Genomic DNA, 15,591 nt, shown 5'->3' on the forward strand with positions numbered 1-15,591 from the left:
GAGGTGTGCGTCACAGAAAATCCTCACTAGTGCTCTAAAATAAAAATGAGATTTTCTAAGTATTTATACTACGAGTGAGTTCCTAGACTCAGCACATAAAACTTATGCATGAGGTACGTTTCGTGTTTTGTTTGTGAAATAAGTGCGACTCGATAAACACGTTGGTGATAAGCTACATGCGTGAACAAATATCGTGTCAAGTGTTACTATTGTACATTACTAGTAAACTAACTCCCACAAAGGAAATTAAGTCATACACATAGCAAACATCGATCAACTATGCACTTTTCATGTTAACTTAAGTAATTCAGCAGCTATTTTATCCAGACAGATTTTCACTAGACAAGATTACTCTATTTAATAAATCAATACACGTCCAATAAATCACCAAAAATCATCACAGAAGAAAACTTGAGTTATGTTTCTAAAAATATTTTTATTTTATTTTTATCATATACGGTTTTCCCACAATGATCAAAACATCACAGTAAACACACAGCAGTCATTATCATGCGCAACAGAATATTATTTGTTATTCCCGATACATGGTTAATACAATTAATGCAAGACCAATTGGGTTAGATTTCTACCTCAAAATATTAACTTCAGAAGTGGAATCAAACCCATTGGTGTTGTCGTTTATGAGATATCTTAATCGCAAAATAGCCTACCAGCAGGCTTCCCGAATCAGACTTGCACAACAGATTTGTAAAATAATAAAAACTAACTTTTACAAGTCTAAAAATTACAAACTCAGACTTTTTAGAAACTAGACTCGACCTACTACATCATAGAATCAACAATCACGTCCAAATACAATATTAACATCGAGTTACAGCCGTTTAAACACGAATTCAAGAATCTGTCCAGCATCAGTTTTCATCAAAACTCAACATATAAATAACCTATGAACTAGAAATCATGCATACAACCCTAACTAATCAACAATCAACATATTTTAGCATTTAGGGTTTATGATTAATGTGTTCAATGATGCCAAAAATCGATAGAATATGTTACATATAGTGTTTAGTTTACCTAGTTAACACCTTAAGCCTTCAACAAGTTGCAAGGATGATTGTATGTGTGTGTGTGCTGTGTGTTTCGGTCGATCCAAGGGGGAGGGGGGCTGCCATCGCAGGTGGGAGAGGGAGAGGGGGAAGAATGTCAGGGTTTATGGTTAAGGTTGTTTATATATTAATTAAATAAATGACAAGTTACAACTAGCACCCTCAACTTCTATTTTGTATAATTCTAGCATAAAACATCAATCATCTCCATAATATAATGACATGCATACAAGCACACATTTATACATATAAACGTAACACGTAATTATACCAAGTACTTTTTTATAATATTTATCGTTTGTTCACCAACGGTTTGAGTCGACTCGTGTGTGTTTCGGTGAAATTCCAAAAGACTACTTGTGTAGTGATTGTCATGCGTCATTTAAACCCTAATTTAAATGTAATGAGATATGCGTTATAGTTCTTGTGATCTTAAGTTTGAATTAACGGAGTTCGGATTAACGGAGTTAACCTAAAATTGACGAGTGTCACAGTACTTAGACTTCAACACTTCTTCAAACTCCAATAATATGATCAAAATATATTGCACATACTTTTATTGACAAATGAATATACCATCATTCTATTGTTGAACTTGCAATCCTAGAAAGAAATTTATTTCTCCCATTGAGCTCATGCAATACTTAGACTTCAACACTTCTTCAAACTCCAATAATATGTTCATCGGTAGATCCAAAGATGAGATCATCAACATAAACTTGAACCAGAAGTAAATCTCTCCCTCTTTTCTTGTAGAAGAGTGTCTTATCAATGGCTCCCTGGTAAAATCCATTAAAAAGTAGATGGTTTGACAACTCATCATACCAAGCTCTTGGAGCTTGATGCAGTCCATATAGAGCCTTGTTTGGTTTGTATACTCTATTAGGATACTCAGGTGCCTCAAAACTTGGAGGTTGAGTGACATACACCTCCTCTTCTATTTTTCTATTTAAGAAAGCAGATTACATCCAATTGAAATACTTTGATGTTATTGGAAGTAGCATAGGCTAAGAATATTCTGATTGCTTCTAGCCTTGCCATTGGAGCAAATACTTCTTCAAAGTCTATTCCTTCTTCTTGTAAGTATCCTAGTGCAACTAGTCTTGCTTTGTTCTTCATTAAAATGCCTCTTTCATCCCTTTTGTTTCTGAATACCCATTTGGTGCCTATTGCATACTCTCCTATTAGCTTATCCACAAGTTCCCACACTTAAAAATTTCTAAACTGAGCCAACTCCTCTTGCATTGCTTCCACCCAACTGTTGTCATTTAAAGCTTGAACAATGTTCTTTGGTTCAATTTGAGATAGGAAGCAGGAGTACAAACAACTTTTTGTAGATTCAGATGCACTTCTTGTAACTCTATCATGAATGTCCCCAATGATGGTTTTAGCAGGATGATTTCTTTAAACAAAAGAAGTTTGTACAATTTGATATGAATAAATAGTTGAATCAAGATTTGAGTCATTAACATCAGGTTCTTCAGTGATCAAATATGATTTTGTTTGATTCAAATCATCAACTTCTTCAACATTCTATTGGGATGTTGAAGCAATATCATTCTAATGTTCAAATTCTGAAACAAGGTTTCAAAGTTTGATTGTCTGTCAGTTTGTTCTTGATCTTGTTGGTCTTCAAGGTGCACATCATTAATGACAAAATGCTCTTGATCTTGTGACTGATCAAGAATGCCAGTTTGCACAATTTCATCTTCAGATTCACCATTGGTTACTTTTTCAGTAAAAGAATATTCATTGTTCTTTTCAGGAACCTTTGACCATAATTTGTTCAAATCAACATTTTGTTCTGATGTTACTTCAGGGACACTTCTCCTATGCAAAGCATCATCAAAATCTTCAGGGTACAGCTTGAAATATTTGATTAACTTTTCTAGATCAAATAGTCATGTTGCCCAATCAATAATGTTGAATTGATTTTCATTGAAGATCACATCTGAAGATTCAATCACACTCGAATGGTCTTTCACATAGACTCTGTAAGCTTTTGAGTGTGTTGAATATCCAACAAAGATTCAATCTAAAGATTTAGACTGAAACTTGTTCAAATAGTCCTTTGTATTCAACAATGAGAATCTGCAACCAAAAGATTTGAGAAACTAGATGTAGGGTTTTCTTTTAAATAAAATCTCATATGGAGTTTTGTCTTGACTTTTATTGAGAAGGAGTCTGTTTTAAACATAGCAAGTGGTGTTTATAGCTTCTGCCCAAAATGTTAAAGGAAAATAAGCATCTGTTATCATTGTTCTTGCAGCTTCAATTAATGTTTAGTTTCTTCTTTCTGCAACTCCATTTTGTCCAGGAGTTCTAAGGGCACTGAATTGTTGCAATATTCCTTTGGTCTTGCAAAACTCATCCATTACCCCATTCTTGAACTCAGTCTCATTATCACTTCTCATTACCTTTACCCTCACATCCATCTCCATCTTTGTTACACAGCTCTTAATCAACTCAGCAGCTTTATCCATTGAGTTTAAAAAGTAAACCCAAGTATATATTGAAAAATCATCTATAATCACCAAACAGTATCTTTTCTTTCCAATACTAGGAACACTCACAAGACCAAAGAGATCCATGTGAAGCATTTCAAGTATTTGATCAATTGAGTTCATTACTTTTTTTTTGTGAGATGATTTGTGTTGCTTTCTCTTCTGACAAGAAATACATTTGTCATCCAATTTGAACTCTCTTGTAGGCAAACCAATGACATGTTCACCTTTAACAAGTTTGTTCATGTTCTTTAAGTTGACAGGACAAAGTTTTCTATGCCAAATTTTGGTTTCATTCTCAGTAGCTTTGGACACAAAGCATGTTCCTCCTCTTGAAATGACATCTTTCATTCTTAGTTCATATAAGTTTCCATTTCTAGGTGCAACCATCATGATCATGTTAGGAGGAATTACAAATTCTGGTTTGAGGATGAAACAATATGAATAATCAAATCCAACCTTATAACCTTTATCACACATTTGAGAAATTCTCAAAAGGTTATATTGTAATCCTTCTACATATAACACATTATCAAAAGATACTTAGCCATTTGGCATATACCTTTCCCCACAATCTTCCCTCCGTTTTCATCACTTCCAAATGCATCTGGTCCTTCAAATTTTTCTTCATAGTTGACTAATGACGTCTTGTCACAAGTCATGTGCCTGGAACATCCACTGTGTAAGTACCATACATCACTCATTTGGATGGACTGTTCCTGCACATTTTGAAGAAAAATGAATCAGTTAAGTGATGAAGTACAAGCTGATTTAGCTTGCAAATCATCAACAAAATTAACACATGTTGCATTGGGTTTGGGGTCCTCATAGACAATTTCACATGAATCATTAGATTCATATTCACATTCAGACAAGTAACTAGCATAAGTGACTATGCTCTATGACATGTTCTCTTTTCTGAATTGTCTCTTGTGCTTCAGTCCTTGGTCTCCACAGAATCCCATGTGGTTCAAAACCATTTTTAAGTCGAAACTTCTCATCGCCATTTAGTGCATTTGATTTCTTTTTGGTGAGAAGTTTCTTCACAGGCTTGCTTTTCTTTTCTCCCACTGTTGACTTATTGGAGTTAGCAAATTTTTCTGATGTTTGAGACTTCATAGATTGGGACCTGTTGAGTTTTTTCAACTTTGGAGCATTTTTCTTGAGACTTTCTTCACTACTCTTGATATTTGCTTATTCATTTTTGACTTGATCCTCTGTCTTCTTATTACCCTTTATCAATTAATCATTATACCGTTTCTTGTAAATGCAAATCTTGTCCAAAATTGATGCTGTCAGGAACATGAAATGGTTCAGGAATGAACCTTTACTTGCATGAATCAGTGTGATGTCCATAAATATCGCAGATTTTACACCAAACTTGACCTTTAAACTTGTCACCTGAGCTTTCCATCTTATATCTTTCATTGGGTCTGGGTGGATCAACACCAATAGTTTTCTGGTGTGCAATTAAGCCACTGAAGTTGATTTCAAAAGGAAAAAAATTGTTCAATCTTTGTTTCTTCTCTGGACACAATGCTTTTCACAAATTTGACTTCCTCCATCCTTATTGGAGTATCTTGTTCATCACTTTTGTATCTTGACCATCTTCTAAGGTAGTCATCCATACTTTCCACTTCTCCAACATTAAACAACTCTTGGTAGAGAAAACTGGAAAAACAGGAAGAAAGAGATCATCATTCTTCATGGATTCTTCAACTTTCTTACTTTCTCCTCTTTGTGGCACTTTGTATGTTGAATTCTTACTTTCCTTCTTTTCCTTTAACCCACCACATAGATCAAATGGTCAATGTTCTCTTCTCATTTTCTCAAGATGTTTCTTCATTTTTGGAGTGATCTTTGGTAGGAAAGGGATCTTTACTTTTGACTTCAGTTCACACCTTCCTTTTCCTCTTATTTTTTCACTGCTTGAACTTTTGTCACTTGAGTCACTTAAATCATCTCTATCCAATAGATCACAATCTACATCATCCAATGTTACGTGGACACCAACAGACTTTACAACTTTTGTCTCAACAGCCTTCATTACAAACTCCCCCTTATCATCAACCTCAACCAACTTATAATTTTTAATAAATTCCTTTTTATCTTCAAAAATCTCTCTAAATTGATCAAGGTAAGCACTTCTTTTCTCCTTATCCTATTTCAATGAGTAATTATCATTAAAAGGTAGAGGGACAACTTTGTACTTATATTCCTCCTTGATCTTTTTCAACTTACCACAAATGTTTCCAATTGACACTAAATTCTTTAGAAAATCAACTTTGTAACAACTTGTTTCTCCATATGTTATTTGCTAATCGATACCCGACCCGTTTTCGTTTTCGGGTAATTTAATAAATAAATTAATTAACTATTTACGTTATATTTTTTTTATCTTTATTTATTATTTTAACTTGGGTTTATATACAATATTCTTTTAACTTTTATCTATATACACATTTCACCAAAAACTTCAATTTTAATCCTCTTTGTATCCACATATAAAGTATAAGGACTAATATGCAAAATTTGATTATAAATTATATTCTGATTCAAAACCCAGCAACCCAAACCCGTTTTTGAACCAACCCGCAACCCAAATCGATGTCATGTACCATAATCTTCATGCTAAACATGGAATTGATCATCGTAATTAATTTATAATATAACACTCACCGACGCTACAATTTGGAAATACGATCATCAATTGATTGAGTTTAAAATATTATTTAAACCGTCGGTTTCATGGGATTAATATCAAAACCCGATGAGCTTTGACCGTCATTATCGTTTCATCGTTCTCCATCATCTCTCCATCATATTTGGTAATTATTATGCGCTTCAACATCGTATTGATTTAATTAACGATAGCCCTAAGTCAATTTTAACAAACGTAACACGGATTCAACGATTTAGAAAGTTAGGGTTTATGGATTTGGGGATATTACTAGTTACCTTATTTAAATGTTTGTTCGGGCTTTATAATCACCTGAACACACCAGCCGGCTGGTCTGGTGTGTGTGTGTGTTGTTCATCTGAACCGGCCATCTACCCGGGTTCGAATCCAGGAAGAGGCTGTTTTGATTATTGTTTTTTTAATTTGTTTAAATGATTAATTAATTAATTATAACTATTAAATAAATTTTATTAAAACCCGACAACATTAGTGGTGTTTTCTCGTCATCAACGTCTTTATAAATTTACTTTAGTTTAAGTTATATATATGTGTCATTCTTTAAAATTGTAGCAATCGTATTTTTAAACGTATTAATTATATTTATAAAATTAGACTTTTATTAAATATCCCAAGATACATATTGTATTATAAATATATATTAACGTTGGTATTAAACTATTTAATATAATAAAAGTTATATTTCTAATGTTGGGTTTTCATTAAATATTCTAAAATATCAAACATATAATAAGTAAACATTTAAATGTTTATTTCTATAGTATATCATAACTTATATTTATTTAAATTAATTATTCATAACTTAGATAATATGATAAGCAAAAAATTCTTTTAATTTAAATAATAGCTAATAATATTGATTTCATAATAACAATTACCGAATGAATCAATCGTCTAATCAATAACCAATATAGTAACAACATAACCCAAATAACATCGAAATCTCAAATCTATTATACGCATTATCCCATTTGTTGATAACTCATAATGTTAAATCATTTATAACTAATTTATATTATCCTATTAAACTAGGAATCCTTGTCGGTGTATCCCGAAGGGTTCATCATTCACACATCTTCATTTTTATTTTGTTCATCAGATAAGGTGATAATCATTCCCCTTCTTTTACTTATTTTTTAACTGTTTTGGGGACATATGCGTATCGTATCATATTTACGTATTATCTTTTATTCAAACCGCAACTTTTAGACCTTGTGTGTATATCAATTTATGCCTAACTTGCTATTTGCTTACTTGCTTATTTGAATCGCATTCGAAGAGGTCCAACATACTCCCAGTCTAGTATGATCATACGACCGTCGTAGTGGCCGGTGTCCGACGCATTGACAATGGTTTCATCGACACCTCATTTTTTGGTAACCAATGCCCATTCGCATGGCAACGGTTTAGCCCTTTCTTTATGGTTGATTGTTTGTGTATGTGCTATGGTTTAACTGTTTATCTCACACGAACAGTTTGCATATTTCTTTATATATTATATATATTACTACTGCTGTGTCTTAAACTGGGATTTTATTCACTCAACATGTGTTGTTAACAAAAATATATTTTAAACGCATTTGCTGGTTATTAGCTTGGTTGTTTAGCAAGATGAAAATCATGTAGAGATGATTTTTAGGATACAAATTTAATTAATAATTATTGTAATTTTGTTATACTAGATGTACTTAACTGTAATTGTTTTACTTAAATAAATTAAATAGATATCGTCATTTATTAATTTGCTTGATAGTACCTTGAGAGCTGTGATGATCAGTTCCCGCCCCGGCATTTCCGTCGTAGGTTGGGGTGTGACAGATTGGTATCAAAGCCGAAGGTTTAAGATAGGTCGTTAGTGGTACCTTAGTAACATGCTTAGGAACCCCATACATACTTATTTGTTTACCTGATGTGTTCTATTTGATTGTTTACAACTTACGTATCTGCCTTGCTAGATTAGGTACTTATTTCACTGTTTAAATAAATTATTTATTTTATTTGTTATGCACACACACACAACTCCGAAGCTATGCTTCACTCTCAAAATATTTTATTACTCCGAGACTATGTCTCATTATCAAAATATATTTATAACTTCGAGGCTATGTCTCGATCTTAAAATAGTTATATCAAATTTTATTAGATTGTCTTTTATTGTCGGAAATTTTCTTGAGAATTTCCTTTCTTTGTTTTTGCTCTTTTTCACTTAAAACTAGGGAGTGTGACAAGATTCCCCGCCATTGTGGGAATTGTCATGCGACCGACACTTTAAGAGTTTAACGTAACTAGCTAAACGGTTACACCCTTTATTGTGTTTTATTGTTTTTTTAGAATGTCTAGTTGGATGTAAAACCCATGGGACGCCATGGACACGCCAACTGCACATTTGCACCATTCATTATATTTGCAATATTTTGTAGAAACATTATCATTCGTGGTGATACACGGGATGTTTCAACTACTTATGCTTGAGTTCGTTCATTCGTTATTTAGTTTGGTCGGTTAAATCGTCATGTAACGCTCATGAGTCGACAAACTTAATTGATTCGTTAAATTCGTTAATTAAGGTTGGTCATTCAAATAGCCATGTAGTGCTCATGGGAGGCCATCCAACACATTTGTTTTGGTTTTGTATGCTAATAAGTTGGGGAAACAAAACGCCATGGAAAGCTCATGAAACCCAACACATCGAAAAACATTCGTTATTTGTCTATTTATTTGTTTATTTGATTTTATATGAAACGATTTATGATTTGATTTAAATTTAATTATTCTATTATTATAGTATACAATCAATTAGTTACTTACTAAATCATTTTTGAATCAAAATTTATTGATTCGATCTATTCATACACTCAAAACATTTTTATTCTGCTGATCGGATACAAATTCTTTATTTATTAAGACCCAGTTATCACAAGCCAATCAAAACAATTTACACTCTATCGGTTTTCACATATTCATCTTATAACGTTATTATAATATCAATACCTCAAGTGATTTAAATAATATAGCACAATTTAATACTCATGATATCATATACATAAAATATTAAACATATTTTAAGCATTCAACCTCAAATTCTAATGTGTTAAAAACATATTAAACTTGAATAAAACTTTTCTCTCATCAAATCAACTCATGGATTATCGATTTAGATTCTAACATATCCTTAAGTTATAAATAAACATCATCACAACATATCTAAGTTTCGTTTTACACAATAACTCATATAATATCTACACAACTATCCAACCTTCTCATTAAATCACGTCTTTATTAATTATATAATGTTTTCTCAACATCAATAACAACAATCATTTATTTTCTATAACCGCCTCATGACCACATGTTTAGTCAACGAGATAGCTCCTTCCATCTCTAAAATATAAGCTCAATTTCCAAAACATAAATACAGTCAACTAAATCTTGTCCATTAAACTAATTGTTGGTAATTATGATTCTTTTGCCCCTACTCATTCTCATAACAACAACAACAACCGTAAGTCTAAACATCAGCTATAAGCCATTAATCAAATTAATAATCAATCTTAGCAAAATCATAGCGTCTCAAACAAGAAACTTTACGTCAAAATTCTTTCGTTATGCTTCACTTGTCACTATCACTATTCGATTTAATCCTCACATTCTTTTGTACCCAATGTAATCGTTCGGTTAATTTATTTATACTTGCCACTTACCACAAGACATTCCACAACAGTCGATGCCGTCTAATTATAAGACCCATGCTTTGACGTTTGCTCAGATGCTCAGATTTTATACCCTGCTACCTGTAATTGCTACAACTATGGAAATTCTAATCACCTACGCCATGTGTGTTCTCAATTCAATCATGTTCTTCAAGTTCAAAATTTCCACACTTATTCTATAAAACCCTACTTTACAATCTAATCAAAATATTTCAATTCAATCAACTTTAATTATTCAAATTTTTATAGATCTAATTAGTCAAGTTATTTTAAATTATATGAATTAAATCAATCATGACTAAGTTTATCAAAGAATATGCTTTTGGCATTTTTTTTATCTAAACGTATTTTAACTTTCTCAATCGTACAAATCCTTATTATTTTTTTTTGGATTTAAACAATTCTAATAATTCATAAATTTTAAGTGATTATGCTCATACCATAAAATCTATCTTTTCAAAGACAACTATTTGCAATACTATACTTTCTTTAATATGTTTTGAAAATTTTAATATATTATTAAAAAAAATAGCAATGTTTTACACAATGACTATATTTAATTTATAATCAAAACGTATTAAGATCCTTGTATTCTCTAAAAATCATGTCTTTCAAATGTTTTGTAACCCACATGATGGGACGAGCTATGTGGACCATCCGACGATCTAAGTAATTATGGAGGCCTACATAATTATCGAAGTCCTCGCATGGAAATCATAATGCATGCCATGGTGTGTCATAATATAGAATCGAAAATAGTTGTGATAACGGTACAAATTTAGAGATGATAAGGACATGGTGGATACGCCGCTGGTACATCCTATATGTAAGTGTCCTTATCGGATTTTCATTTGGAGCGTTATTTTGTCTATTTAAAAGTTCTGTATTAAGATAAATTTTAAAAAGTTATATATATTTTTTTTAAAAGTTATATTTAAAAATTTTCTTTTCCTCAAAATGTAATGGTGTTGCTATAATATTCTTTAATTTCAGGATGAAATTCCCTGAAGTAAGGGAGACTGTAACAACTCGGTTTCTCCATATGTTATTTGTTAATCGATACCTGACCCGTTTTCGTTTTCGGGTAATTTAATAAATAAATTAATTAACTATTTACGTTATATTTTTTTCTTTATCTTTATTTATTATTTTAACTTGGGTTTATATACAATATTCTTTTAACTTTGATCTATATACACATTTCACCCAAAACTTCAATTTTAATCCTCTTTGTACCCACATATAAAGTATAAGGACTAATATGCAAAATTTTGATTATAAATTATATTCTGATTCAAAACCCAGCAACCCAAACCCGTTTTTGAACCAACCCGCAACCCAGATCGATGTCTTGTACCATAATCGTCATGCTTAACATGGAATTGATCATTGTAATTAATTTATACGTTTATTATAACACTCACTGACACTACAATTTGGAAATACGATCATCAATTGATTGAGTTTAAAATATTATTCAAACCGTCGGTTTCATGGGATAAATTAACCATCTTTACGAACTCTATATTGCAATTAAACCATGTGGTACCATCTCCTTGGCCTCGCGATCCAACCCCTGAGTTGAATTAGATTATTAACGTGCTCGAAATATCAAAACCCGATGAGGTTTGGCCGTCGTTATCGTTTCATCATTCTCCATCATCTCTCCATCATATATTGTAATTATTATGCGTTTCAACATCGTATTGATTCAATTAACGATAGCCCTAAGTCAATTTTAACAAACGTAACACGGATTGAACGATTTAGAAAGTTAGGGTTTATGGATTTGGGGATATTACTAGTTACCATATTTAAATGTTTGTTCGGGCTTTATAATCACCTGAACACACCAGCCGGCTGGTATGGTGTGTGTGTGTGTTGTTCATCTGAACCGGCCATCTACCCGGGTTCGAATCCGGGCAGAGACTATATTGATTTTTGTTTTTTTTTATTTGCTTAAATGATTAATTAATTATTTATAACTATTAAATAAATTTTATTAAAACCCGACACCATTAGTGGTATTTTCTCGTCATCAACGTCTTTATAAATTTACTTTAATTTAAGTTATATATATATATGTGTCATTCTTTAAAAATTGTAGCAATTGTATTTTTAAACGTATTAATTATATTTTTATAATTAGACTTTCATTAAATATCCCAAGATACATATTGTATTATAAATATATATTTTATCGTTGGTATTAAATTATTTAATATAATACAAGTTATATTTCTAATGTTGGGTTTTCGTTAAAGATTCTAAAATATCAAACTTGTAATAAGTAAATATTTAAACGTTTATTTCTATAGTATATCGTAACTCATATTTATTTAAATTAGTTATTCATAACTTAGATAATATGATAAGCAAACAATTCTTTTAATTTTAATAATGACTAATAATATTGATTTCATAATAACAATTACCGAATGAATCAATCGTCTAATCAATAACCAATAATCACAACATAACCCAAATAACATCGAAATCTCAAATCAATTATACGCATTATCTCATTTGTTAATAACTCAAATGTTAAATCATTTATAACTAATTTATATTATCATATTAAACTAGGAATCCTTGTCGGTGTATCCCGAAGGGTTCATCATTCACACATCTTCATTTCTATTTTGTTCATCCGATCAGGTGAGTAATCACTCCCCTTCTTTTACTTATTTTTTAACTGTTTTGGGGACATATGTGTATCGTATCATATTTCCGTATTATCTATCATTCAAATCGCAACTGTTTAAACCTTGTGTGTATATCAGTTTATGCCTAACTTGCTATTTGCCTACTTGCTTATTTGAATCGCATTCGGAGAGGTCCAACATATTCTCAGTCTAGTATGATCATACGACCGTCGTAGTGGCCAGCGTCCGACGCATTGACAATGGTTTCACCGACACCTTATTTTTTTGGTAACCAATGCTCATTCGCATGGCAACAGTTTAGCCCTTTCTTTATGGTTGATTGTTTGTGTATGTGCTATGGTTTAACTCTTTATCTCACACGAACAATTTGCATCTTTCTTTATATATTATATATATTATTATTGTTGTGTCTTAAACTGTTGTTTACTCACTCAACATGTGTTGTTGACAAAAATATATTTTATACGCATTTGCAGGTTATCAGCTTGGTTGTTTAGCAAGATGAAGATCATGTAGAGATGATTTTTAGGATACAAATTTAATTAATAATTATTGTAATTTTGTTATACCGATGTACTTAACTGTAATTGTTTTATTTAAATAAAATAATTAGATATCATCATTTATCAATTTGCTTGATAGTACCTTGAGAGCTGTGACGATCAGTTCGCGCCCCGACATTTCCACTGTAGGTTGGGGTGTGACAAACTTTAACTTGAAGTGAGTATTCTTCACCTTCTCATCAAGGTACAATTTCTTCAATTCTTCAATTTCAGTGGTGTACCTTGATTGAAGGATGTAACTGTCCATACAGTCCTTCTCTAGACTTTGTTTTGGTTCTCATAGGTTAACTCACTTGTTTCATACACATTTATCATGCTTTGTTTCTTGAAACATTCACTTTGTAAATTGCCGATTGTCTTTCTTAAAGAATCATTCATTTCAAGTAATTCAAGATTTGTGGGTTTTGAATGTACCTAAGATGAAGAGGACTCGGCTTCATTATCACTCTTTGCCATGAAAGACACATTTGCCTTGTCAATATCTTCAGCATGGTTACTCCAATAAAACACACCATCTTGTTGTGGTTGAGCTAGAGCAATATTTTCATGATTTCTTGGCTGATTGGCATTATTTTTGTTTTGATTGACAGCAGAATGTAGGGGGACTTGTTGGTTTCTCTAAAAGGGTTGTTGTTATAGGATTACTTGTTGATATATTTGTTGTTGAAAGTTGTTGTTGTTGAAGTTCCTCTGTTGACCTTGATTTTGATACTGAAACTGATTTATTTGTTGATTGTTGTCTTGAAATTGTCTTGGCTGATTACACTATCTAGAAAAGTGTCCTGGTTGTTGACAGTTATAGCAGATTTCTTTTGAGTTGTCAAAACCTATTACGTCATTTGGACCAGAGACCAAATACCTTCCAGTTCTATTATACAGCCTCTTACTTCTCAAGGCTAGTATTGCAGCCTGCCACTTCAGATCCATATCCTCCAAATCATCAGCATCAATTTGTTCAAGATCTTCTTGAATGACACTAGTATGAATCAGAATCTTAGCCACAAAAGCATTATAAGACTTAGTAAACATTGAAAAGAGAGCTTGATACTCATTCTTATGATTCACACTTCCAGCAGCATATGGTACCTGTCCACTGGCTATTGATGATGTATCATTATCATTTATCAATTGAACATTGAATCTGGACTGTCCACCTTGATTACTTGACTAACCAGCAACAAACACTCTTGGTGTTTCACCACCATATTCACTTGGCTATTCAATTATGGGGACTTGTTGTTGGTTCTTGGTAGACAAGTTTCTCATGGCTGCAATAAGAGCATTTTCCACTTGGAAGCTTGGCTTGTCTTCCTTAATCATGTTGTTCTCTATCATCTCATGCTCAGCTGCTTGCAAAAAACAAATCACATCATCATGTTTGAAAGTTGGGAAGTTAGCTTTTTTCCTTGATGAATTTGCTTGCAGTGTACCATTCACTAGAAAAAGATGACAATAGCTTCTTGTTAAGATAAAATATGTTATTCCAAGGTCAGTGGTTCTAATTTTATTGACAATAGCAACAAACCTCTGTAACACAGATTTCAACCTTTCTTCTTCTTTGAACTTGAATCTGTCTAGCTGTTGCTTCATTCTGTCCTTTTTTATGTCTTTGAGCTCAATGTTTCCCTCAAACATTTCTACAATGGCATCATACATAGCCTTCGCAGTAGTGTGATGAGCCACACTAGGTAGTATTTCCCAGAACAGGCCTAGTTTCAGCATGGACAATGCTCAATCATCTTTCTTCTTTATATGTCTTTCAACAGTTTGGTTGTTGTTTGTGTCATCTGGGACATATAGTCCATTTTTGATTGAGGTCCACATTTCACATCATTGAAGCACACGGAAGCCTCAAACAACACCTTCCACTTGATATAAATCTAGGAATTTTGTTAGTAGACACCTCTTGTTCATCCATAACTCCAGACATTGTTTTGGTATTTTAAATGTATTTTTGAAATGAGAAATTACTTAAACTTTAAGAAACTTTTGAAAATTTTGAAAAACAATCAAATCTGTAAAATAAATCCTCAGATCTGATGGATCTGGATGGATAATAACAAGAGCTGGACACACAAGGAAATAAATCAAAGTAAAACTAAATAAAAAGCACAATTAAAACTCAATGAAACAATAGATCTGAGAAAATGAAGGCAGCTGACGTCACAAATCAATGGAACAGTTGTCAGCTGACGTCATTCTTCATCTTCAAAATCATCAATAGTTCTTCACAAACGCAGCAACACAAGCTCTTATACCACTTATCGGTCCCGATTATCACACTTAACCACTCTCGTAACCCACACAATTGTGTTGACAAGAAGGTTACGAAATACTGCTTTTGTGAACAACCAATAAGTATTAATGGCGGAAACACTAA

This window comes from Bidens hawaiensis, unplaced genomic scaffold (genome assembly GCF_021521415.1).
Source record: "Bidens hawaiensis isolate Kalapana, Puna unplaced genomic scaffold, B.hawaiensis_p1.1 tig00027792_1, whole genome shotgun sequence".
Lineage (NCBI taxonomy): Eukaryota > Viridiplantae > Streptophyta > Magnoliopsida > Asterales > Asteraceae > Bidens > Bidens hawaiensis.